This window comes from Musca domestica, unplaced genomic scaffold (assembly GCF_030504385.1).
Source record: "Musca domestica strain aabys unplaced genomic scaffold, Musca_domestica.polishedcontigs.V.1.1 14, whole genome shotgun sequence".
Classification (NCBI taxonomy): Eukaryota; Metazoa; Arthropoda; class Insecta; order Diptera; family Muscidae; genus Musca; species Musca domestica.
The window spans coordinates 2,494,562-2,520,458 of NW_026712192.1; the positions used below are offsets into that span (position 1 = coordinate 2,494,562).

General features: G+C 35.6%; 1 protein-coding gene across 1 annotated transcript in view; it reads left to right on the forward strand.

Moving 5' to 3' along the window:
• Positions 1–478: 478 nt before the first annotated feature.
• LOC101888767 (probable serine/threonine-protein kinase DDB_G0272254) overlaps positions 479–25,897 on the forward strand; it is a 136,145-nt gene continuing 110,726 nt past the window's right edge. Inside the window, exons 1-2 of the mRNA XM_005183632.4 lie at positions 479–734; positions 22,967–23,001. The gene's annotated coding sequence lies outside the window, so the exon portion shown is untranslated. The remainder of the gene's footprint in view (positions 735–22,966; positions 23,002–25,897) is intronic.

A 25,897-nucleotide genomic window follows, 5' to 3' on the forward strand; every position in this document is an offset into this window, starting at 1 on the left:
ATTCATCCGATATCAATTTTACATTTCATGTTGCAAAACTTTTGCACAACACTGTTGTCACAGAGCCTATTATAGTTTGTAATTCAAAAAGGAATAAAGAGATAGAGAGAGGAAGAGAGTGAGAGTAATTTACAAATCCAGGGGCTGGATTCTTGTTTTATGAAAATATGAAATGAAAAATATATTCTTTATAATTTTTTTCATTTGACACTTCTTTCCTCTATAAAAGTTTTCATTTCACATTTTCATAGAACAAGAATTGAGGCCCAGAACTAAGAGAGACGAGAAAAAACTATCTCAGGAATTTGACACCAACCGTTGAAAACAGTTGAAAATGTACCAAAAAAATGAAAAATGTGCCGAGAGATAGGAAAGAAATCAATAAAACATTGCAGTGAGAGTGTTTGTTGTATAAATAATTTAATATTTTTCTAATTATTCCAGAGGCCAATAAAAAACAAAAATAAAAAAAAATCGAAAAAGTTAAAGAAAATTCTAACAATCCTGTGCCAAAAAATGACAACCTAAAAATAAAAAATAAAATCAAGAAAAAATATTTCTCCACCAAAAAATCTACAGGGGTTTCCCATTACCCAACAATTGTCATCTCATTGGATATAAACTTCCTAATACCCACTTTTTCAAACCTATTGGAATAGCTAAAAAAATCTTCATTGAATCCCATTGGAATTTAGACGTTTTTCATCGCATCATCCCCACCAGAGACCAACCAGGTAAGTTTTGTAATCATTTAACCATGACATTTGTATTGTTGTTGTTGTTGTTATTTTTGCTTATATGTTATTTATAACTGGAAAAACTATTGCCGCTCATAATTTATCATAACAATGATGCACATTCATCCATCCGCCATCTGATGCATTATTGCATGCCATGGCGGCCGGTGGTGATTGCATTACGCTCTCATGTATTGTTTATAACATTCAACAATACGACGATCCATCCATCCATCCATCCATCAGTCCATGTTGGAATCCATCTTCATTCATTAAAAAAACAAGCTCATATGGAGCTCTATTTCATTCAATGATTCTTTTTTTGTTTGTTTTCATTTTTGAGAATTTTTAAACGTTGGTTTTTTCTTTTTTTGCGAGTGGTACCGCTCTCCTCCATTTCCTCCATCCTCTATAACAATACTTATCTCGAACATATCAGTTCCATGCCACTGCATTTTTGCCAATTTACCGTTTGTTTAATCGCCTTTTATGCGCTTCTAATTGTAACAAGTCTATGAGGAGATTTAGTTTTTGGATAACAGCGAATTATGTTTGAGTTGCATGGTTGAGAGGAGAATCGGATGTTATTGGGTAGAATAGAATAAAGTTGGGAGAGTTTCCATTTTGTTTTGCTAGAAACTTTACAATTACGACTGGTTGAAAATTGATCTCATTTCGGATATATTGCCTTTTGTTCTGAATTTCAGGTATTAATTTCCGATTTTCGCATTCAGTAAGGAAGTCTACCTTTCGGTTTTGTTCAACTAGCTAAAAATCGGTTTTGAGTTTTCATTTTTCAAGCTAAAGTCGATTTCGTTTCAACTCAAATGCTCTGTTCCAGTACCTGCAAGAATCTGTTAGCTTTGCAATTTTCTCCGATATCATAAAGGGAAAATCGGTTATCGTAGTAAAAACTTTTACATTCTTGCAGTTCTGGAACAGGCCAAATATTAAAAACACATATTATATTTTTGAAAGGCATATCCTGGATGCTCATTTCTAATTGGGCGCCAATCATCCATATTCGGTTCGATTGGGCGTCTCTCTTTCTCTTTAGTGCAAAATTGCTTATTTTCATCAATATTCTCCAAAGGTCGTTTTTTGTGATTGGTCGCTAGCCCAGTCCGCTTATATCGTTTGTGAGTGCAGCATGGAAACTTGATCTAAACTAGATCGCTCATTTTACATTTTTTCGACAATTGGCGCCCAATAAGAAATGAACGTACTCCGCTCATTTCTAATTGGGCGCCAATCATCCACATTCTCACAAAAGGTAATTCTTTACGATTGGGCGCTGGCCCTAGTCTGGTCAGATCGTTTGAGAGCGTACCATCTAATCAGTTTATACATTTTTTTGACAAGCATACCCGGACTTTCATTCCTAATTGAGCTCCATTCATCCATATTCGGTAAAGGTGATTTATTCGATTGGGCGCCAGCCTAGTCTGCTAAGACCGTTTCTGAGTGCAGCATCTTAACTTGATCCAAACTAAATAGCTCATTTTATTTTTTTTTTCGACAAACTCCGGGGCACGCTAATTTCTAATTGGGCGCCAATCATCAATATTCACCTAAGGTTTTTTGTGAGCTAGCCCATTCCGCTTATAACGTTTGTGTGTGCAGTTTCTAAACTTGATCAAAACCAGATCGCTCATTTAATATTTTTTTTCGACAAATTCCGGGGTATGCTCATTTTTAATTGGGCGCCAATCATCCCCACTCTCTCAAATTTGATTTTTTTGCGATTGTGCGTCAGTCTAGGTTGTTGGGAAGTTTGAGAATGCACTCTAAACTTGTCCGTACATTTTATGCATTTATTCGAAAAGCATAACTCCGAAGCTTATTTCCCATTGGGCGCCAATCATCCATATTCGGTAAGAGTGATTTATACGATTGACCGCTAGCCGAAACCGCTTAGACACTTTGTGAGTGCAGCATCTAAACTTGATCTAAACTAGATCGCAAATTTTATTTTTTTTTTTTTGACAAGCTCTGGAATACGCTTATTTCTAATTGGGCGCCAATCATTCACACTCTCCCAAATTTGAGTTTTTTTTGCAATTGGGCGCCTATCTTATCCTCTAGGATCGTTAGAGAGTGCACCATCTGAACCATACTCTAGATGCTAATTTCTAATTGGGCGCCAATCATCCACATTTGGTAAAAGAGATTTATTCAATTGAGCACTAGCCCACTCCGTTTAGACACTTTGTGAGTGAGTGAGAGCACGCTAATTTTTAATTGGGCACCAATCATCCACACTCCATCAGAGGTGATTTTTTGCGATTGCGCGTCACTCTAGTCCTCTCAGATCGTTTGGAAGTGCACCATCTAAACTTATCCGTACATTTTATGTATTTATTTGACAAGCATGGTAATTGGGCGCCAATCATCAGTGTTCGGTAAAGGTGATTTATTCCATTAGGCGCTAGTCTCCTTTGCTAAAACCGTTTGTGAGTGCAACATCTAAGCTTCATCTAAACTAGATCGATCATTTTATATATTTTTCAACTAGGTCCTAATACATTTTCTTTTTTGCGATTCCGCTAGGATCATTTGAGAGTGTACCCTTTTATCATTTTATACATGTTTTACAATCATACCCCGGATGCTCATTTCTAATTGGGCGCCAATAATTCATATTCGGTAAAGATGATTTATTCGATTGGGCGCGACTCTCTCTCTCTCTCTCTCTCTCTTTGTTAGTGCAAAACTAAAATTATATCGCTCTTCTTCGTTGCGCGCCATTCACCCATATTCGCTCATTTAGTCTAGTCCGCTGCAGCATTTAAAGATCGTTTCGGTTTCCAGTCTACGAAAAAAACTCGGCCTTTTCCAGACATTTTAATCCGTCTGATATAAAACTGACCCTAAGCATCATAAAATCGCACTGCAGCCTTAACACTACTACATGGGGTAAAACAATCATATTCATTCCAAAACGCCTGCTTGGCGTTTAAAATCTTCGAAATTTTAATAAAATTTTTTGTATTTAATTGGGCGCCATTTCATGTCACAATGTATAGTTGTAAATTCTGATTTACGTTAATACTTATGGGCGTTTTATAGGATCCTCTAGAAATTAGAGCCGTATTATTTCCGTTGAGTCCCAGTTTATAATTTTGTAAAAAGATTTTTTTAGATTTTTTTACATATCTTAGAAAGCATAGGAATCGGAAGGGTGCAAAAAATAATCTTCGAAAGGTTCACAAGATGTCCACCTAGCTAACTGATATTTTTGGGATCCTTTTGTAATAATTCGGTATTTTTGTAATTTTTCGGTATTTCGGTATTTTAAATTGTAAAATATGAATAAGTGATCCGAATGTTTCACGGTGTTTGATTGGGTGCCTTTTACTTCTCTGCATGTGTTTGTAAATTTAAACATTGATGCTTACCAACCTCTCGGATCTTTCTGAAACAAGAATTGTGTCATTCATGATTAGGATCATCTTGGATGGCTTCGGAAGCCCAAGGCCACGCTTTTTATAATCCATGAGATCCGTGTTTAAAATATCGACATATCAATAAGATTCCCATATATTTTCTTAGATTTAGCTGAGCGCCACTTTACCATCCTTTGTTTGCTGGAGCATCATATTTTAGGATATTTTAGTACCGGATTGGGCGTCATTTTATATTGTCACAATTTTTTGGATGGCTTCGAAAGCGCAAGGTTTTTGTCTCTACTTTGATTATGAATTCAGGATTTCGTTTATATTGCCACAAACTTTTTTAGGGTCCTCTTTTAATAAGGATTGTGCAATTCCAGATTGGGTGTTTCCTATTCAAAATCCCAAAAGAGTTTTGAGTTCTCAGGACAAACTTATTTAGGTCATTATATTGCATTATATAACTGCTATGCCAAAAGGTGGACCTATATTGATAACAGGTAAAACAAGTAAAAAAGCTGTAAGTTCGGACGGGCCGAACTTTTAACACCATCCACCATTTGGTACAAAAAAAATAAATAAATAAATAAATAAAATCCGTTTAAAATTTTGTTAAAATCTTAAAATAACCGAATGCCTATACGACGACGAAGACCTGCATAGGCAACTTTTGCATAAGTTATTGCAATATTTAAATGCGAAACTTGAAGAAAAATCTGTTTAAAATGTAGCTAAAATCATTAAAATACCGAATATCGGGGGTACCGTTATATGGGGGCTATACGAAGGCGTGGACCTCCACAGACAATTTTCTGGCATGGGCTGAAGTATCAGTTACGAACTTCACATGCGAAATTTGAAACAAACCCGGTAAATAATGTCGCTAAAATCATCAAAATACCGAATATCGGGGGGTACGGTATATGGAGGCTATACGAAGACGTGGACCTACATGGCTCATTTTTTGACTTAGGATGTAGCATCCATTTCGAACTTCAAATACCAAATTTGAAACGATTCCGTTAAATAATGTCGTTAAAATCATCAAAATACCGAATATCGGGGGGTACCGTTATATGGGGGCTATATGATAACTTGGACCTACATGGCCCATTTACGAACTTAACCTGCCTACTCGCAAAATATACATGTGTGCAAAATTTTAGTCTTCTATCTCAATTTGTTCGAAAGATAGCGTGATTACAACAGACAGACAGACGGACAGACAGACATACAGACAGTCACACAGACAGACAGACGGACATGGCTAAATCGTCTTAGAATTTTACGCTGATCAAGAATATATATACTTTGTTGGGTCTGACATGAGTATTTCGATGAGTTACAATCGGAATGACAAAATTAATATACCCTCCATAGTATGGTAGAGGGTATAAAAACATTAAGTTCGGCCGGACCGAAATGCCACCGTAACTGGAACCCATTATGAACTGCTAATCCGTGGGAAAATGTGGCAAAAATGATCAAAATACGGAATATCGGGAGGTACCATTATGTGTGTGGGGGGGGGGGGGTTATACGAAAACGTGGACCTATACATGTACCCCCACCGGAGCTAAGACCCATTACAAACTACAAATGCCAATTTTTAAACAAATCCGTCACAACATTTTGCAAAAATCATCAAAACGCAGAATTTTGGCAGGTACCGTTATATGCGGACTATACAAAAACGTGGATCTATATATACAATGTTTCGTCACCGGAGCTAGAACCCGTTATGACCTATAAATACCAATTTTTGGACAAATCCGTGAAAAAATGTGGCGAACATTTTCAAAATACCGAATATCGGGAGGTACCGTTATATGGCGGCTATACCAAAACGTGAACCGATATATCTCATTTTTAATACCAACCATTCTAGGCACAATACAAAATGTTCTACCTAATTCCGAAACACTGCGTCAAATGGTGGAGGGTATAAAAAGTTCTGCCCGGCGGAACGTAGCTGCGTTTTTACTTGTTAGCTCTATTATTATTTTCTGTTTTGCACAGTGTAACCATTTGTTGTCCAGGATTGGACGCTAGATTAAGAAAGGCTGTCGGACAGCCTTAGAATTTTATATTATAATTTTTATTGGGCGCCACATAACCATCTTCTTCAGTTTACTCCAAAGGTTCGGTTAAATTTTTTTAGTTATCGAATACATAGATTTTGAGTACTATTGCTTTCATATAACAACCTCCAGGATAATCTAAATTGATGACAAAATAAATGTCCAATTGGCATAGTTTTTACTTCCAAGAAGTTCTTAGAAATAACAACTAAATCCTCTCAATACCTCTTGACTAGCTCTTTGAGCGTCCTCTCTTTTTGTGTTCTATTGCTCAAACAAAAATCACTGACTCTAAAACTGTGAACATGAATTTGCAATTAAATTTGCATGTGCGCTCCCAATGGAGAAAAGCAACAACAAAATATAGGTTATGTTATTGTCGTCTGGATGTAACCCCAACATCCGCATTACCGGCTTTTTTCACCTCGTGTCCCAATACAGCGTTTAGCATAGTCATCATTCTGTGTTAAATTGTGACGACACTGCACGAAACACGAAATTTACCGCTTACAATGAACGCCATGCAGCAGAGCCGGACAGACATATTCAGATTTTTGCTGCAATTCTTAGTTCAAAATTATGGTGAGAGAATTTTTATCCACAATATTAAAAAGTACAAAGTAAATATTGCTGGGAAGGCTGGCTGACTGACGGACAGAATCGCTGTCATGCAAATGACGTTAGTGTTGTAAAGTTGTTGTATTGTTGTTGTTGCTGTCATTTAAGTATGATGTGTTTAAGTACATCAAGAGGCGAAAAAAATTATGCGATGTCATCGCTACCGCCACCAACTTTTTGAGCAACTGGGTGCATCCACACCAACAACAATGCTGATTTGACCTCATTCTTCTCGTTTTTCGTGTGTGTGGTTTTGCATGGATTTTAACAAAACAAATACGGATTGTTGTTGGTGTTAATAACTACATTTTGGGGAAAACATCTGTAATTCTCATTTATGAAAAAAAAAAAATAGAGAAGAGACTTTACTTTCCCAAAATTGTATAGGACTCTCATAGGTAAAGATGAGGCAGATAATGTTAAACAATACCTTGATATGGCGAAATTCATTATACCCTACACCACATAAGGGTAAGGGCATTATGTCTTTGTATATTTGTTTGTAACATGGAGAAGGAAGCGAGATAGACCCATAGTTACTTTTGGGGATCTTCATAGAATCACTTTTTGAGTTGATTTATGCATGTCAGTCTGTCCGTGCGTCTGCTTATATATTTTTGTGAACAAAATTCAGGTCGCATTAGTTATCCGATTCAGATGAAATTTTCCAAACAATATTTGTTTGGCCTAAGGACGAACCTTATTAAAATTGGTGAGAATCCGTTCAAATTTAAATATAGCTCCCATATATACAGGGTGAAATAAAACCAGTAAAGAAAGTCCTAAAGTCGGGCGGGGCCGATTTTATGATACCCTACACCACTTTGCTAATTTATGGAGCTCAACATAACAATTAAAAGTTTTTATGGGAGAATTCAATCATACACGCTATGATTATAATTATAATTTAAAATTCAAAGGACTAAAGATGCCGAAGCATTTGTATCTTTTAAATTCGGATTGTATTGCCCATTTGGTGCGAAATTAATTTGAAATCGGATAAAAATATATATGGGAACTATATCCAAATCTGAAACGATCTCGATAAAATTTGGCAAAGATATTTCTGAGCTGTATTTGATATATTTCCCTGAATATCGTTGTTACGGAGTGCATATTACGGCTGTGGGTAACAAATATATCAAATCGGATGAACAATATATATGGGAGCTATAACTATATCTGAACCGATCTTCACCAAATTTGGAATACTACCTTCTAGACTAAATTCGGTCGTATGTGCCAAATTCCATCCCATTTCGACAAATATTAGACGTTTGGTGCACAATAAATGGTAAATCGGACGAAGTTATATATGGGAGCTATATCCAAATCTGATCCGATCTCGATCAAATTTAGCAAAGGTATTTCTGAGCTGCATTTGATATATTTCCCCAAATATTGTTGTTACAGAGTGCATATTACGGCTGCGGAGGACAAAAATAACAAATCGGATGAACAATATATATAGGAGCTATAGCTATATCTGAACCGATTTCGATCAAATTTGGCATACTTATTTTCAGGCCTAATTTGGTTGTATGTGCAAAATTCCATACTATTCGGGCTGATATTACACGTTTGGTGCACAATAAAAGGCAAATCGGACGAAGATATATATGGGAGCTATATCTAAATTTTTACCGATTATCTCCAATTTCAATAGGGTTCGTCCTTGGGCCAAACAAATGTTGTTTGGAAAATTTCATCTCAATCGGATAATAAATGCGACCTGCATTTTGTTCACAAGAATACATGGACAGACGGACAGACGGACTGACATGCATAAATCAACTCAGAAAGTGATCCTATGCAGATCATCAAAAGGAACTATGGGTCTATCTCGTTTCCTTTTGCCTGTTACAAACAAATGCACAAAGACATAATACCCTGACCACCTTGTGGTGTAGGGTATAAAAACTGCAACAATGTCTAATGCCATCATTTTTACATTTTTTTTTTAAATTTCATTGAATGAAAGCAAAAAATGTCGGAAATTGCATCAAATATTAGAATAAGTTTAGGTTTGTTCGAATTGGTGACCTTTAGCACGAATTATGGCCTTCAAATGGCCAATGAAACCGTCACACGCTGCCCGAATGTTGCTCGGTGGTATTTTGGCCCATTCCCGGCGAAGCGCTTGCTTGAGGTGATCGACACTTTGGTATTTTTTAAATGCCAACCTTGCTTTCTAAAATACTCCAGGTACAATAGTCCAACGGATTGGTATCCGCAGATTTTGGTGGCCATTATGCGCTGGAAATGAAGCGAGGAACCTCATTTTGTAACCATTCTTGGGTGGCGCGTGCTGAGTGCGACGGTGTTGGAAAGTCCAAGGTCTGCGACCAAAATGTTTGCGAGCCCAAGGCTTTAATACACCCTCCAGAATATTTTCGCGATAATATTTGGCATTTATTCTGATGCCACGGTCGATTAATACGAGCAAAGAGCGACCATCGGCTGTTATGGCGGCCCACACCATCACCATGATCGGCGCTTGAGTTCTGGTGGCCAAACAAAGGTACACATTTTCAGCTGACCTCTTTGCAAGTAAACACGATCATTTTGTTTGTTTACAAACTGCTAAACAACGAATGTTTTCCCATCGGAGAAAAGAAAAATCGGCAGTTCACCACTTTCGGCAAAGCGAAGCTACTCTTTAGCTCTTTTGAGTCTATTTTCTTCCTGTTGCGGTGTAAGTTCTCGCACTTTTTTGGAATTTCAATAGCTCTACCTCGAGCTCGTTTTTCAATATTTGCCGAAAGCAATTTTGCGATACGTTCAGCTCACGAGCCAATTTTCGGCCACTGCGACGCGGGTTTCGATCAAGTCGCTTCTTTACTTTTCGAACCATTTCTGCTGATGTTGCTGTTTTCTTCCGTCCACATCCTTGACGTCGGGCTACGCTACCAATAACACGGTAACGAGCAATAGTTCGAGATACAAAAGATTTATTCACATTTAAATGCTGGAGTGCTCTAACGATTGCCACTTGTGGCTTTCCAGCCAAATATAAAGAAATCACATTATCACCCTTGAATTCCATCACGAATAATTTTTTTTCTGGAAAATTCTCACCAAAATGCTTTTGTACGCTTGTAAACAATATAATGAGCTGTCACTGGAATAATTTTAATAGCTGTCGGACTAGTGGCTTAAATGTGACAGCAGTCTGAAGTTGCTTGCAGTTTTCATCGCACCCCGTAAATTCAACCGATTTCGGGTTAATTGTGCATTGTGGCCAATATTAGTGCAAATGACCTGCACATCCGACCGAATTCGGTCTGGAAGCAAGTACATAAAATTTGGTGAAAATCGGTTCAGATATAGCTATAGCTCCCATATATATGTTTCATCCGAATGGGTGTTCAAGCCCCTCACAATCGTAATATGCACTCCACAAACAATGATATTTGGTGCCAGATATCAGATACAGCTCAGAAATAAGTGTTTAAAATTTTGTCAAGATTGGTTCAGATTTGGATATATCTTTATCCGAATTCAGGTTTTTTGTGCACCAAATGGCTAATATCAGCCCAAATGGACTGAATTTTGGAACTTCCGAATGAATTCAGTCTGGAAGCAAGCACATCAAATTTGAAGAAAATCGGTTCAGATATAGCTATAGCTCCCATATATATGTTCCATCCGATTTGGGATTAAAAGTCCCTCACATGCGCAATATGCACTTTGGTACCAAATATCAGATAAAGCCCAGAAATAACTCTGCCAAATTTTATCAAGATCGGTTCAGATTTGGATATAGCTTCCATTTATGCCTTTTTCCGATTTCAGGTTTATTGTGTACCAAATGGCTAATATCAGCCCAAATGAACTGAATTTTGGCACATCCGACGGAGTTCCGCCTAGAAGAAAATACGTCAAATTTAGTAAAAATCGGTTCAGATATAGCTATAGCTTTTTAATACAGGAGCTCTACTAAATACGCATAGTGGTGTAGGATATCATATAGTCGGACCGTCTTGACTTTTATCCTTTCTTTAATTTTTTTTAAGTACACTTTGCAGTAGCATATCTGGGGTGTTGAGAGCATTTCAAGCGGACCTAATATAAACTAAGTTTGTAGACTCAAACCTCAAAAGGTTCTCAGACCAAACATATCTTAGAGCCATATTTCACAAACATTTGCCAAACATTGAAGTTTGACAGAGAACTTGGGATTACTTCAAGATACCTTGATTTAAAAAATGGGTCGTTTCGATTTACTTTTTGATAAAACTACTATATAGGAGTAAATCCCTATTACAAAACTTATTTTACATTGCTTCAGATTGGGCGCCGCTTAACGAGACATATCCTATAAGACTAGAACCTTTAAAGTTTTAAGGTCATTCAACAATGATTTTTTTTTGATATGGAACTACTGCAAAATTTCCTGTTATTAGGGAACCTTTAATTTCCATTAAATATTCATAGTTTTGAATAATTATTTTATGTTTGTTTGAGAGCGGTCATCTAAGGCTTCTAGTAACGAAACTTGGAAATTTATAACTTCCTATATTAGTACATCTGGTTGCAGGCAGGTCAAGTTCGAAGACTGGTCCACGATATCGTATAGTGCCCATATAACGGTACTCCCGATATTCGCTATTTTGATGATTTTAGCCACATTTTTTAAAATAATTGTCTGAAATTCTGCACAAATGTTCGGTATTTAGATGATTTTAGACACATTTCGGTATTTCCATGATTTTAGCGACATTGTTCACCGGAAGTGTTTCAAATTTCGTAAAAATTATTTATGCAGGACCACGTCTTCGTATAGCCTCCATATAACCGCACCTTCCTTATTCGATATTTTGGTCATATTAGCGACATTCACCGGAATTGTTTCAAATTTTGTATTTGAAGTTCAGAATCGGTACTGAAGCCTATGACAAAAAATTACTTATGCAGGACTACGTTCCTGAATGGTGAGAGTATAAAAAGTCCGGCCCGGCCGAACATAGCTGTTTTTTATACACTACACCACAAGGTGGTCAGGGTATTATGTCTTTGTGCATTTGTTTGTAACAGGCAAAAGGAAACGAGATAGACCCATAGTTCCTTTTGATGATCTGCATAGAATCACTTTCTGAGTTGATTTATGCATGTCAGTCCGTATGTCCGTCCGTCTGTCCATGTATTCTTGTGAACAAAATGCAAGTCGCTTTTATTATCCGATTGAGATGAAATTTTGCAAACAACATTTGTTTGGCCCAAGGACGAACCCTATTGAATTTGGAGATAATCGGTAAAAATTTAGATATAGCTCCCATATATATGTTCGTCCGATTTGCCTTCTATTGTGCACCAAACGTGTAATTTCAGCCCGAATAGTATGAAATTTCGTACATACAACCAAATTAGGCCTGAAAATAAGTATGCCAAATTTGATCGAAATCGGTTCAGATATAGCTATAGCTCCCATATATATTGTTCATCCATTTTGTTATTTTTGTCCTCCGCAGCCGTAATATGCACTCTGTAACAACAATATTTGGGGAAATATATCAAATGCGGCTCAGAAATACCTTTGCTAAATTTTATCGAGATCGGTTAAGATTTGGATATAGTTCCTATATATATTTATCCGATTTCAAATTAATTGTGCACCAAATGGGCAATATAAGTCCGAATTTAAAAGATACAAATGCTTCGGCATATTTAGTCCTTTGAATTTTAAATTATAATTATAATCATAGGGTGTATGATTGAATTCTCCCATAAAAACTTTTAATTGTTATGTGGAGCTCTACTAAATTAGCAAAGTGGTGTAGGGTATCATAAAGTCGGCCCCGCCCGACTTTAAGACTTTCTTTACTTGTTTTGTAGATATCTTTGAACTACTTCAAGAATTATGGGTTTAAAAATTGGCAATGTCAGCTCACTTTTTGGTATAGCCCCTTGGTCCCATTATGAAATTGTTGTGTTTTCGATTGGGCGCCACTCTACAAATGGGGAAAACATTTAAAAAAAAGAAACATCTAAATCCATACATTTTTCTGTCATTTTCGCCCCAAAAACAAACGGTTCCATACGACAGGTTTCTCCTGCTCCGTTAGAATCACAATAATTACTTGTTCTTTGTGACAATTGCTAAGAGATTTCCTGTTTTGTTGCAACGACCTCAAAGACCATGCCCGCTGGACAATTTCAAAGAGTATTTCTTTGAACATAAAAATGTATCTCCCCTTTGTCAAACAAAAGACATCTTCCCAATCCCGTTGTGATGAACGCCTTCGAACAAAAGCTAACATCTATCCCATTTACTGCACAAACAAAATGTTTCTTTGCCATTGTTTTTCAGATTTTCATTTGAAATGTTCATTCATCTCTCGTTGGGATGCAACGACAAAGAAGAAGAACAAAACGTTTTTTTTTTTGTTGTTGTTGTTGTCACCTTTGTCTTCCTCTTATGGAAAGTTGTCCAGACAACATTCTCGGGATTGTTATTGTCTTTCTGCTGCTGCCGCCTCCTTCCTGCCTTGTTGTGATGAAAACTTGAAACTTGTTTCTCTTTTCTGTCAAAGTTCTGACTTAACTTCCTTGCACTCGCATTACGTTCCCTCCCTCCCAACCTTCCTTCTTTTCTCCTCTGCCTGGCTATGTTATGTGTTGTTTACGTGAAATTTCTTATGAATCACGTTTAATTTTTTTATTCTTACATTGTGTTATTGTGATTTGTTGTTGCCTGTTTGCTGTTAGCTGGCTGGTTGGTTGGTTGGTTGGCGTCTTAGCATCACAGCCGCTCCACTGCCACCGTCGATCATCCAACTCGTAACAATGCCTTTTTGTTCGCTGTTGCATTTAACTCGAGATGTGGGTCTCTTTTGGCAGTATAGTTTTGGTGTTGAGAGGACTTTGACTTTTTGGTTCAGCTGGATACGTGGAGTTTGGCAAAAGGTTCCAAATGAAAAAAATCGGGTTTAGGGGGTCTAATAGTTAACTTATTCGGAAAGACATTGCTTTTATAGGAACACTTTGGTTTTGACTTTACTATGGACTTGATTGGGCGCCATCTGAAGCCTTCAGCATTATGACTGTGTCTTAAGACAGAAAATGGGCCATGTAGGTCCACGTCTTCGTATAGTCCCCCATATGACGGTAGCCCCCGATATTCCGTATTTTGATGATTTTGGCGACATTTTTCGCTGGAATTGTTTCAAATTTGGTATTTGAAGTTCGTAATGGATACTACAGCCTAAGACAAAAAATTGTCTTGTGCAGGTCCACGTCTTCGTATAGCCCCCATATAATGGTACCTCCCGATATTCGGTATTTTGATGATTTTAGCGACATTATTTACCGATTTTTTTTAAGTTTCGCATTTAAATATTGTAAAGGCTTGAGACAAAAGTTGCCTTTGCAGGTCCATGTCGTCGTATAGACCATACATTCAGCATTTTTAAGATCTTAACATAATTTTTAACAGATTTTTTCTGTCAAATTCATTCCAAATGGTGGAGGGTATTCAATGTTCGGCCCGGCCGAACTTACAACTTTTTTACTTCTGTTTATATTTTGTTGAGAGTCATCATAAATTTAGTTGGGCGCCATCTGAGGCTTCAAAAAAAAAAAAAAAAAAAAAAAAAAAAGACTAGGACTTTACTAGGTTGAACTAATAATTCACTTGAGGAACTTGGAGTGCTAGTTTCTACAGTCAGTTGACCTTGGTTTGTCTCCGGAACACATTTGATTAGAGTTCACCATTTAAGTTGCCACTACAGGGTGAGATAAAAAAACTGCAATAAACGCCATAATTTAAAAAATTATTTTATTGAATGAAATGAAAAAAATGTCGGAAATAGCTCTGCGGTATTTTGGCCCATTTCCGGGTAAGCGCTTGCTTGATGTGATCGACACTTTGGTATTTTTAGTGCCAACCTTGCTTTCCAAAATACTCCAGACGCAATAGTCCAACGGATTGGTATTTGGAGATTTTGGTGGCCATTGTGCGCCAGAAATGAAGCGAGGAACCTCATTTTGTAAACATTCTTGGGTAGTGCGTGCTGAGTGCGACGGTGCTGATATTCGATATTGGGGATATTCGAGCTTTGTTTTCAAAAAATAATTGATTTGAATTCACAATGGGTTTGGTTGGGTGCCATCTGAGACTTTCAAAAATAAGGCCATGATCTGGTTTATTTTTTTTTTTTAATTAAAAGTCGGCTTAACTCTGGTTCAGTGAAAACTCTCGAATTTTTCTGAAATTTTTCACCCAGGTAGGTATTTGAAACCTGATTCCGGGAAAGTATTTTTTCTTGGGGACGGACTGGGATGACTGGATATTTGAGGTTTAAAAACTAATAATAACTATTCAACAAGTGGTCACATGGGTATTTACAGCGGTTCGGCAGTTGTAGTGAATTTTTAATTATTAATTTTTTGGATTCGATTTTTTTAAAAAATCCCCCAAAAGTCGAAGAATCTTCCATCTTGTGAGTCCACCAAATTGTATGCCAAATTAAAGTTGACACTATAACCTTTCCAAAATGCTGCAATATGTGATATTATCTTTCTTGGATTCAGAGATATGGGCCTTTGAACCCGGACGAGCCGATCATGTTACCAGTTGTTGAATAGGTATTGTTAATAGCTTTCCCATATATATTTTGTTAATATCTGCCTAGAAGGTCTGGTTGTAACCTTGTCTTGGTCCTAGACCTTTGGGTCAAATATCCGGGTCCGTCCCCAAGAAAAAAATACTTTTCCGGTATCAGGGTACAAATGCCTAGTTCTGGAAAAACATTAAAAAACCCGAGAGTTCTTACTAAGCTAGAGCTGTTGCTAAAAATCTAAAAAAAAACTCCAATGATTCTTCATTTTGGAATCAATGAACCTCCTTCTAACGCTGGGCGCCATTTGAGTACTGTGAACCTCGTACATCTGAACTATTTTTATTTTCTTAAAAAGTTTTTGGTTTTTTTTCTCACCTTCTTCTTTTTTGCCACTTCTCCACTTAGAGGCTCTCTAAGCTCAGACAGCATCTACGCAGGTATGTCGGCAAATCCCCTCCCCTCCTGTATCTAACAACAAAAACATCTTTTGCCAAACAAGCACAACACTGTTGTTATTGTTCACCTAGACAGGATGCATTAGTGTTGCTACAGCTACAACGTGCTGCTGATGATTGTTGGTTGCGCTCTTTAAAATTGCACTTAGCTAGCTGTACATCGGCATCAACATCATCGCACATTTCCTGCTAGTTAACAAAATTTTGTTTCCTAAAAGTACCGGAGCAGCAATGATGAGCAGCACTCATTCAAATGTTTACGGTATTTGGTTAAGAAGCAGGAAATTGCAGAATTTATTCTGTTTCGCATTATGCAAGAGAATTAGAGAGAAAAAAGAGGAAATAAAAATTGATTTATGGGTCACGGATCTGAGAACGGATATTTTATTGAAGATATTGCGAAAAAAGGAAATCAGGAGGGAATGGTTTCCATTTTCGATTTTGAGCGTTAAAAAGAAGTATTTCTATTGTCAACATTATTGCTCAGCAGTTTTTGACTCGTTGTTCGACAGAATATAAAGCTAAAGACATAGTGTAAAGCTAAAAGTGTACTATAGAAAACCTCGCTTACTGCATTGAGGAATTCTTATAAGGAAAGTTTTTATCAATTTCAATCATTTAATTACGATTTTTTTTTGGGACTGGACATGGTCTTATTCTATTGGAATTAAATGCTTTTGAGTTCCCGAAGCTAGCCAATAAGAACAACAGTTTATGTATGGGAGTCAGTTTTTGGTTTTATTCAACCTAATTTACAAGTGGCGCCCAATTTGATTATCTAGCTGGGAAGGAGAACCAAATTAAAAAAAAAATTACCCTAAAAACTAGGAAATATTTTTATTGGGTTCTTCTTTTTCACACTTCCGAATGGTGCCCAATCTGCGAGAAATGAAAAAAGTTTTTTTCTAATAAAAATCGATTTTGCCATTGTTATTCATGGCGCCCAATTTAAACCTTTCAACTACTTGGCTTGCTAGCTTAGGGTAAAATGAAAGTTATTTGCAAATATTTCTAATGCCGTCGTTTAAATGAGATCGATTAGTCTCCCGTCCAGTTTTAATACAACTTTAATTGCAAGTGGCGCCCAATCTGAGTCCCACTAAATAGTAAAGGAAATTTCCCCGTTTAAAATGTGGAAATGTTAGGGTAACGCCGCAACGAAATGTTTTTGGGCATTAAGTTCCCATTTTTTGTAATTTTATGTTTTGGACATTTTCAGTGGCGCCCAATCAGCGTTTATTATTTTTTCAAATCAACTATGATTTTAGGGGGAATAACGTCCAGTTTTTGTCTCAGAGTGTCAATGTATAATAAAACAATTTAAAAGAATCAGTCGGATACCTCGGAAAGTGCTTTAGCTTCAACACAATTTTGTTAGATGCCCAGTTCTCACATTTGTGAGCTCATAAATTTGTGATGTTTCCAATGGCGCCCAATATTCTATTTTAGATTATTTCGGAAATCAACTAAAATTTCATGGGGAATATTCTTAATGGGGAGAATTTTTAGTCGGCGTGTTGATATGGAATGAAATCGTCTAAAAATGGAATTTCTTGGAAAAATTTTGATTCTGTCATTGTTATTATTGGCGCCCAATTTGAATCTTTCAATTGTGTGCCTTACCAACTAGGGAACATAAAAATGTTATTTATTTTAGCTTCCAATACTATCGATCAAATAAGAACGATTATTCATTCAACTCAATGTGCAAGTGGCGCCCAATCGCGGCCCTTTTACCCAGTAAAAGAAAATATCCCAGTTTAAGTGTGGATAACTCGGAAACTATTTCAGTTTTTACTACTACAATTTTGTTAGGCACTCAGTTTTTACATTTGTGAGTTTAAAAATTTGTCATATTTCCAATATGTGTTTCTTGATTATTTGGCAAATCATTTTATATTTTAATGGGACAGTCGCTGATTTTTGGAATAAACCGAATTCATCTAAAATATCGAATTCTTTGAAAAATGTTTGATCATGTCTGATTATTGGCTTTAATAAATGAGAGAAACATGATACTGTGTTTCATATTAGCTTATAATACCATCATTAATTAGTACGATTATTATCTCATCCAGTTTCACACAACTTAAATTGCAAGTGGCGCCTAATATGGGTCTCCTTAATCATCAGTAGAAAATTTCACCCTTTAAATCCGGAAATATTAAAAACTCCAATTTTTCACATTTCTAAATATAATTTGAAGATTTTTCCAATGGCGCCCAATCTGTGTTTTTTGATTAAATAACCTAAAATCGTCAAAAAAGAGAAATTCTTTGAAACAAGTTAAAAAGTATCAGTCGGTATTGCCGCCAGAGATATACCCTCAGCCTATGTTCGATTATCTAAATATATTTTGACTAGTGTTAAAGTTATTCAAACGTTTGACCCTCTATGGAGCAGATCCCGAAGGAATGGGCCAATATTGCCCATTTCCTATCGGACCCAAAAATATGATATAAATATTTCGACAGATGTGCCAAGTCTAAATGGTATCGGATGTTAATTTGACGATTTATGAGCTTCATGGGTACTCAAAATTGCAATATTTTGTGGGGGAGGTACCAGAAGGAGTGGACCGATATTGTTCCTCTTAACACCAGACCTTGGGTTAATATAAATATTGGGATGTGTGAAATTTGAAGACAATCGGACTCTTACATCACATTTTATGAGAGTTGTAATTATTCAAATTTTTGACCATTTGTGGGGGAGGTACTTGATGGAGTGGACCGATATCATCCATTTTCACACCTGACCTAGCACTGACGCAAATATTAGGATTTGCAAAGTTGGAGCAAATTCGGTTTATACTTTCTCTTTCTGTGCAAAAAATATATTTTTTGAAAATTTCGACCTTTTGTGGGGGAGGTACCAGAAGGAGTGGACCGATATTGCCCATCTCCGAACTCGATCTAAGTTTGACAAAAATATTACGATGTAGCCAATTTGGACCAAATCGGATACTCCCTTCGAGAGTTATCGTGCGCAACAGCCAGCCAGACAGACGGACGGACAGACGGACATCGCTAGATCGACTCCAAATGTTCTGAAACGGATTTGGTCCAAAGAGACCTAGGGTCTAAAACCGTTATTTCGACTAGGCACGTTTTGGCCGTAGCAAATGATATATACCCTCTGTAGCCATATGGCTGAGGGTATAAAAAGTGTGATTCTGTCAATTTTTATTATTATTTGTCCTGCCAACTTAGGGAAACATGACAATGTTTTTTATATTAGTTTCAATGTTTTTTATATAAGTTTCATAGTTGAAATTAGAATGTTTATTATCTCATCCAGTTGCACACAACTTAATTCGCAAGTGGCACCCGATCGGGGTCTTCTTCCTAGCAAATTAAAATTCCACCGTTTAAATGTAACAATGTTGAAAACTGATTTAGTTGGAACACAATTTTGTTTGGTTCCAATTGCTCACATTTGTGAATGTAAGTTGACGATATTTCCAATGGCGCCCAATCTGCGTTTCTTGATTATTTTGCAAGCTAAGATTTTATAGGGATTGTTGTTAATTGGGTAAGTTTTTAGATGCAGTATTCTAAAATAAAACCGAAATCATCTAAAAAGAAAAATTATTTGAAAACAAGTAAGCAAAGGCTATAGTCGTTCGGGGCCGACTATGTGATACCCTACAACACTACAATATGTTCGAAATCACTTTTGTCCAAATCAATTTTGGAAGATTTCGGTTTTGAACAAAAATAATGTCCCTGTTCTTAAATTCCGTGTGGATAAGTTTTCAATTGTGGCCTATAGAGCGACTACAAAATTAGAAAATATAATTTTTTTAGTCAATATGCACCTCTAAATGTTCATCTTAAGAACAAGAGGCTTTAATTTTGACCCCATGAAAAATTTCGTGAGGATCGGACGATAATTGCGACATGCATATAATACCCTCAAAACGTAGTGTTGGGGGTGTAAAAATTTAGAAAGTTTACAATTCAAAATTGTAAGTCAATTCGAAAAAATCGCATGCGATAAAAAATATGACAAAAATTAAAAAAAATCGACAAAAGATATTCACTTTTTTATTGGTATATTTTTTCCGCGAATTTCTTAGATTTTATCGTTTTCTGGCAAGAGACCATTCCGAATTTATTGGAATTGTGAAATTTTCTATTTTTGGTCCATTTTAACCCCTAAATATATTGCGGACATCTTTGATATATTGCGGACATCTTTGTCAAAATCGGTACAGCCCTTCTTGAGATATAAGCATTCTATCTAACATCCCTTTCATTTGTATATACACATTGTATATATTTCGCTATATATATCCGATATATTTATTATCGGTATATACGTAACGGTCAGGATTGCCCTGTTCGTCTATTTGTGATTTCGCCGGGAGTAAAAATATTCGCGGTTTAATGGAAAATTTGACTTTTATATAACACAAATGTTATAGTCTATTTCACCCACTAAATATTACCCATTTAGTGGGTAATAATTGGAAGGCTTCAGCCCAGCCCGAAGCTCTAGCCCCATGCTATTTTCCGTGTCGATTGGTCCATAATTGTAACCTGTAGAGCAACTGAAAAATCAGGATTTTTTTCAGTTTTTGGTCCATTTCGACCCCTAAATATTTTGCGATCATCTCCAAAAGAAATAGGGTTCTATTCTGACCCTAACCCCACCTCCATACTAAATTTCGTGAAGATCGGGCCATAATTGCGACCTGTAGAGTGATTACAAATTAACATGGACAGACGGACGGACGGACATACATAGCTAGATCGACCCAGTTCGGCGAGATAGGAAGATCCATATATACTTTCCTATGTGGGAAACCAATATTTCGAGGTGTTACATAATTTCTGGCCCAATCAAACTTAGTGTTGCAGGGTATAAAAAGCCTAATTTGAATTTTTCAATTGTTGGGTTTAACACTGAAGAGGACAACTTATGGTCTATTGAAACAATTAAACTCAAGCACCAAAATATTCTTGTGCCAAAGTTGATAATAGAGACTAGGAGAATGAACTAATGACTGAGGGAAGTCTAAGACTTACTCGAACTAGTTCATTTCATTCAAAATAACTTATGTTCCAAACGACGCAGATTAGTTTAGCTCTCATAAATTGATTAATAGAAAAATATATATCTTAAATATGATTTTAATGGAACAAAGAAACCCCCTTTTTGGACACTCTTTCCTACGTAATACCGAATTTACAAAAAAAATGTCCCTCAATTTGCTTTGTATTCAGCAGCGCTTGCGTTTAACATTCCGGTCACACAAATTGACAATAACTTTTCAAAATCAAAAAAAAAAAAAAAAAAACACCCTATAATGTCAGAAGTAATTCTAGCGAAACGTGACTAATACGAACAAAAATTCCCACAACTCGATTTAGAAATGAAATGTATTTCTCATAATATTCAGTTTCATTCGCTGTTTTCGGTTTTTACAATGGAAAATGTGCCTTACATGTAAGTGAGAAGATTAACGCTGTTAATATATACCCATTGTTCGGATGTTTAAGACAATTAATTATTTTTTTTTTATTTCGAATGCTTCAAATGAAATCTAAATCGAATGGAATTGCTGTCATTATATAGGAAAGATTACATCAAGCCGATGTTTACCTGTAATTTCCAACTGTCAATGACTTGGAAAGAGATAGCTGCTATCTCTATTTTGTTGATATCTCGATTCCACTTGCTTAATATCATTTTATATATAATTAACTTAATTACAACATATTAAATATTAATATGAATGTTGGTGGCTGGTTGGCTGCCAACGGCATCTTATTCATATTTTAATTGGGGGATGGGGTGAAAAGGGGGAGAGAGAATGTTAGGTGTCGGATAGAGAGAGAGTTAATTGATATCAAAGGTAATAATAAATTATTATTTTTTTTTCGCTGTAATATCGCTTATGATTTGCGGAAGTTGTTATTTATTTTTTTTTTCAACGCATTAAAATGTCTATAATTGCCCCATGCATAACCTTTCGATTATTCATAACCTCCAAAAGAAAGTTATTTTCAATAAATCATCGATTAAAGTTTATTTCCCAACGATTTATGTAATCGGAAATAATTTTTAAATCGACATTAAATTAAGTCATTTAATGCTGAATTTGAAAATATAATCAATTAAATTAAAGCCTTTCGCTTTTATAGAGAGACAAATAACTTAGGGTCCCAAATTGGGCACCACTTGAATACTTTATGAAATATAATAATCGACTTTTTATACACACCTATTTTATAAGAACTAGACAAACCTAATATTTTATCTGTTCCAGAACCTGCAAGAATTTAAAAATGTAACCTTTATGATATCGAAAAAATTGCAGGTTCTGGAACAGAGCAATTGTCTATTACCAATATCCTCCTTTTAGGTGGCTTGGTAATATTTACGAAACACAGATTGGGCGCCATTGGAAAACTTCACAACTTTAACTCACAAATGTGAGAACTTGACCACCGCACAAAATTGCGTTGCAGCTGAATCAATTCCTTATATATCTGCATTTTAAGCATAGAATTTTCTTTTGCAGTATAAAGAGACTCAGGTTGGGCGCCACTTTCATGTTCAGTTGTCTTTAAACGAATGACAAACTATTGAAGGTTCAAATTGGGCGCCATAATAATAAAATCCATAAAAACAATTTTTGTTTTTGGAAGGAACTCAGTATCTTAGGCTATTTCATTACACATCAACAATCTGACACAAAACTGAACACATTTCCCATATTCCCCATAAAATCATAGTTAATTTACAAAAAAAAAAAAAACGCAGATTGGGCGCCATTGGAAATATTCGCAACAAGATTCTTAAATGTGAGAAATTGGAACCCAACAAAGTGGCGTTTTAGGTAAATATTTTATTGATATTTCTGAACATTAAATCCTTCTAAAAATTCCAGAATATTCTGTCGTTTCGTGTTTGGGATTAAACTAGTTTAGTTGCTCTTTCGTTAAATTTAATCTAAGAACTTAAATGAATAAACGATTGTGATTGAACTAGTTCAGTCGCTCTTACCAATAAATCATTCAACAAATTTATATAAAAACATTAAAATCCTTGAAAATGTTGATAATTCCAAGAAGACTTATTAATTATTTTTGTTTTTTGTTTTCTTTCCAGGAATCGAAGTGAAGCAAGAAACCAAAACATTATAGGTATGACCTGTATAATTTTATAATATTTACTCGTTCACTCTTCCTGCATTTTTTATAATGACTAAGCGATTACGATGAAACTGATTCAGGACCTTATTTGATAAACTGTTACTTTGAAAATTTTTTTCTATTAAAATTTCTATTGTTTTGGGTCTTTTTTGAGGATTTAGGACACTTTTTTCCATTTTGGATTTGGCATGAAAAAAAAAAAATCGGGCAATTGTAGATTTGATAGCTCTAAACTCGATCATAACACTGTGCGACAAATTTAATTGTTTTCAATAATTACGGGGAAAATCTAGCTGATTATGAAAGTAGAGCTGAAAAAAGAAAAGTGATCGAAATAGAGGGGGACAGTTCCCCCTGTGTTAGTAGAAATAATGGGACGTGTGAAATATTAAGGGAACCGGAAGCTTATTTTAGATTTTATAATCGTTTTGGTTATACAATATTTTATGGGGGAGGTACCAGAAGGAGTGGACCGATTCACACCAGACCGTGAGTTAATAAAACTATTGTGATGTGTGTAATTTGAAGGCAATCGGACTCTTACATCATATTTTATAAGAGATATAATTATTCAAAATTTTGACTCTTTGGGGCCATTCTCTCACATGACTTAGCACTGATGCAATTATTGAGATTCATAAAATTGAAACAAATTGGGATGATCCTTTCTTGTTCTATACAGAAAATAATTTTCTGTGACAATGTTGCTCTTTTGTGGGGGAGGTACGAGAAGAAGGTCACCGATGTTTCCCATTTCCGAACTCGATCTAAGTTTGACAATAGTATTGCAATGTACCAAAATTGGATCAAATCCGATCATCCCTCCGAGAGTTATCGTGCTCACCAACCAGCCAGACAGACAGACGGACGGACACTCCTATATCGACTTCAAATGTCCTGAAGCGGATTTGGTGCAAAGAGAACTGGGGTCGATGAGGCTCGTCTTGGCCATATCGCTAAGGGTATAACAATCGGACGCTTATTTCGCATATTATGAGAGTTATATATAAATGTCTTGTTCTATGCAGAAAATTATTTTATGTGAAAATTATGACCTTTTGTGGGGGAGGTACCAGAAAGAGGGGACATATACTGCTCATTTCCGTGTTGAGGGTATAAAAAAATCAGACTTTTGGTGTAATCTGGGACCTATAGTAGAACTTTATGACGAATAATTTAGTAGATTATTTTGACTTGCTACGATCCAATTTAAAGGGAGTTTAAAACCATATTTAAAAAATAGTACCAAAAAGATCTTTGGAGTCTTGTATGTTGGTTAAAAATTTCGACCAAAATAATTCAAGTGTTGTAAACAATAATATTGTCTAAGACACTATAGACCTCAAATTCAAGGATTTTAGGAAATCTTCATCCAAAATTTTCAAAAAAAAAAAAAAAAAATTTAAAAACTTTCAAAACGCCAAAACGTCTTCTATTTGTAGCTCTACTTTTATTATCTGCTGGCTTTGATCGTCTAATAATTTTTTGTTTTCACTTTGTTATTTTTTCAATATTGATATCTTCGAATATAATTTCGAAAATTGATATTTTCTATTTTTTTAAATATCTTCAAGATCATTATTTGAACTTGACATTATTTTCTAAATGAAAATAAAAACATTTTTGAGATTACTTCTTCTTTGATTGAAAATTAAATATACCAATTTGAATACATTTCAATTAACCTTCAGCTATCAGGAAGATGTTCTATAGTACTCCAAAGACATGTTTGTTATTTGGAGGCCTTCTCATAACATTGTGGCTAAAGGGCATAATTGAACAGCAAATATAATTTATTTAACGACTTCAAGTGTTGTGGCTGAAGAGTAGCTTTGGGAATAGCATTGAAAAACAGCCGTTACCGATAAAATTTTTTTTGATGTTAAAATAATATCTTTTAAATTTTATAAAAATATATTTTTAAACCTGAAAGCACTTCATAACATTCCTGACTTGCTTAGAATATTTTATTTAGATTGAATCACTTATTATTACCACATATTGTGCCAAGGCAATGATAAAATCTCATTATACAAATAAGTAACATCTTCAATTTAAAACTTTGCTCCACTGACATCCTCAATTGCAAAGCAAAGAGCAATAAATCTCAATGGTGGCTCACATTCAATTAGCAATTCAAAATAATAATAATGAAAATAACAAATAACAAACGAAAAAAAAATAAAATTAAAATATCAAAGTCGGCTTTGATATTGACGATACCCCGAGCGCTGTGGTGGAATCTAACCAGCCAACACCTTGTCAAAGCCATATTTTTTCCTCCGTTCATATAAACAACAACTTGTCTAAATCGAATTGTTTGCAATTCAATATCAACTAAATTCAGAACTGCTAATGAATAAACAAACACCTCGTCTCCGTCATTTCCCCATCTACATACCTGTAGAGGTCGCTGGATTGAATGAATGAATGAGCAGATGACTGATGTAGAAGTCAAACACAAACAGAACACTACGGCGACCTCTTTCACGATTCTGAATCGCAAAACAAATGTTCATTCGCACCTCCATGCCAGTAGTCAATGGAGGATGTTCGCCGGCTCGTTCACTCGCTCAATTTAAATTGTTGCCTATACAATTGCCCGTGAAAGAGGTAAAGATGGATGGGAGAAGAGAGGAAGGGTAGTGAGAAGGGGTATGGACCCTCCCCAAACAACTGGAAAATGAAAACATCATTGAATGTGTTTGTAATAATAACAATAAAAACAAGTATAATTAACATCATCCAAGAATAGTAATCAAGACCAAAAAAAGAAAATAACTAAACTAAAGTGAATTGTGTTGTTGTTGTTGCTGTTCGAATAACAACAATTGTACACAGCCGAAAATTTTATTTTTAAAATGTCACATAATTTTTTTATATGTCT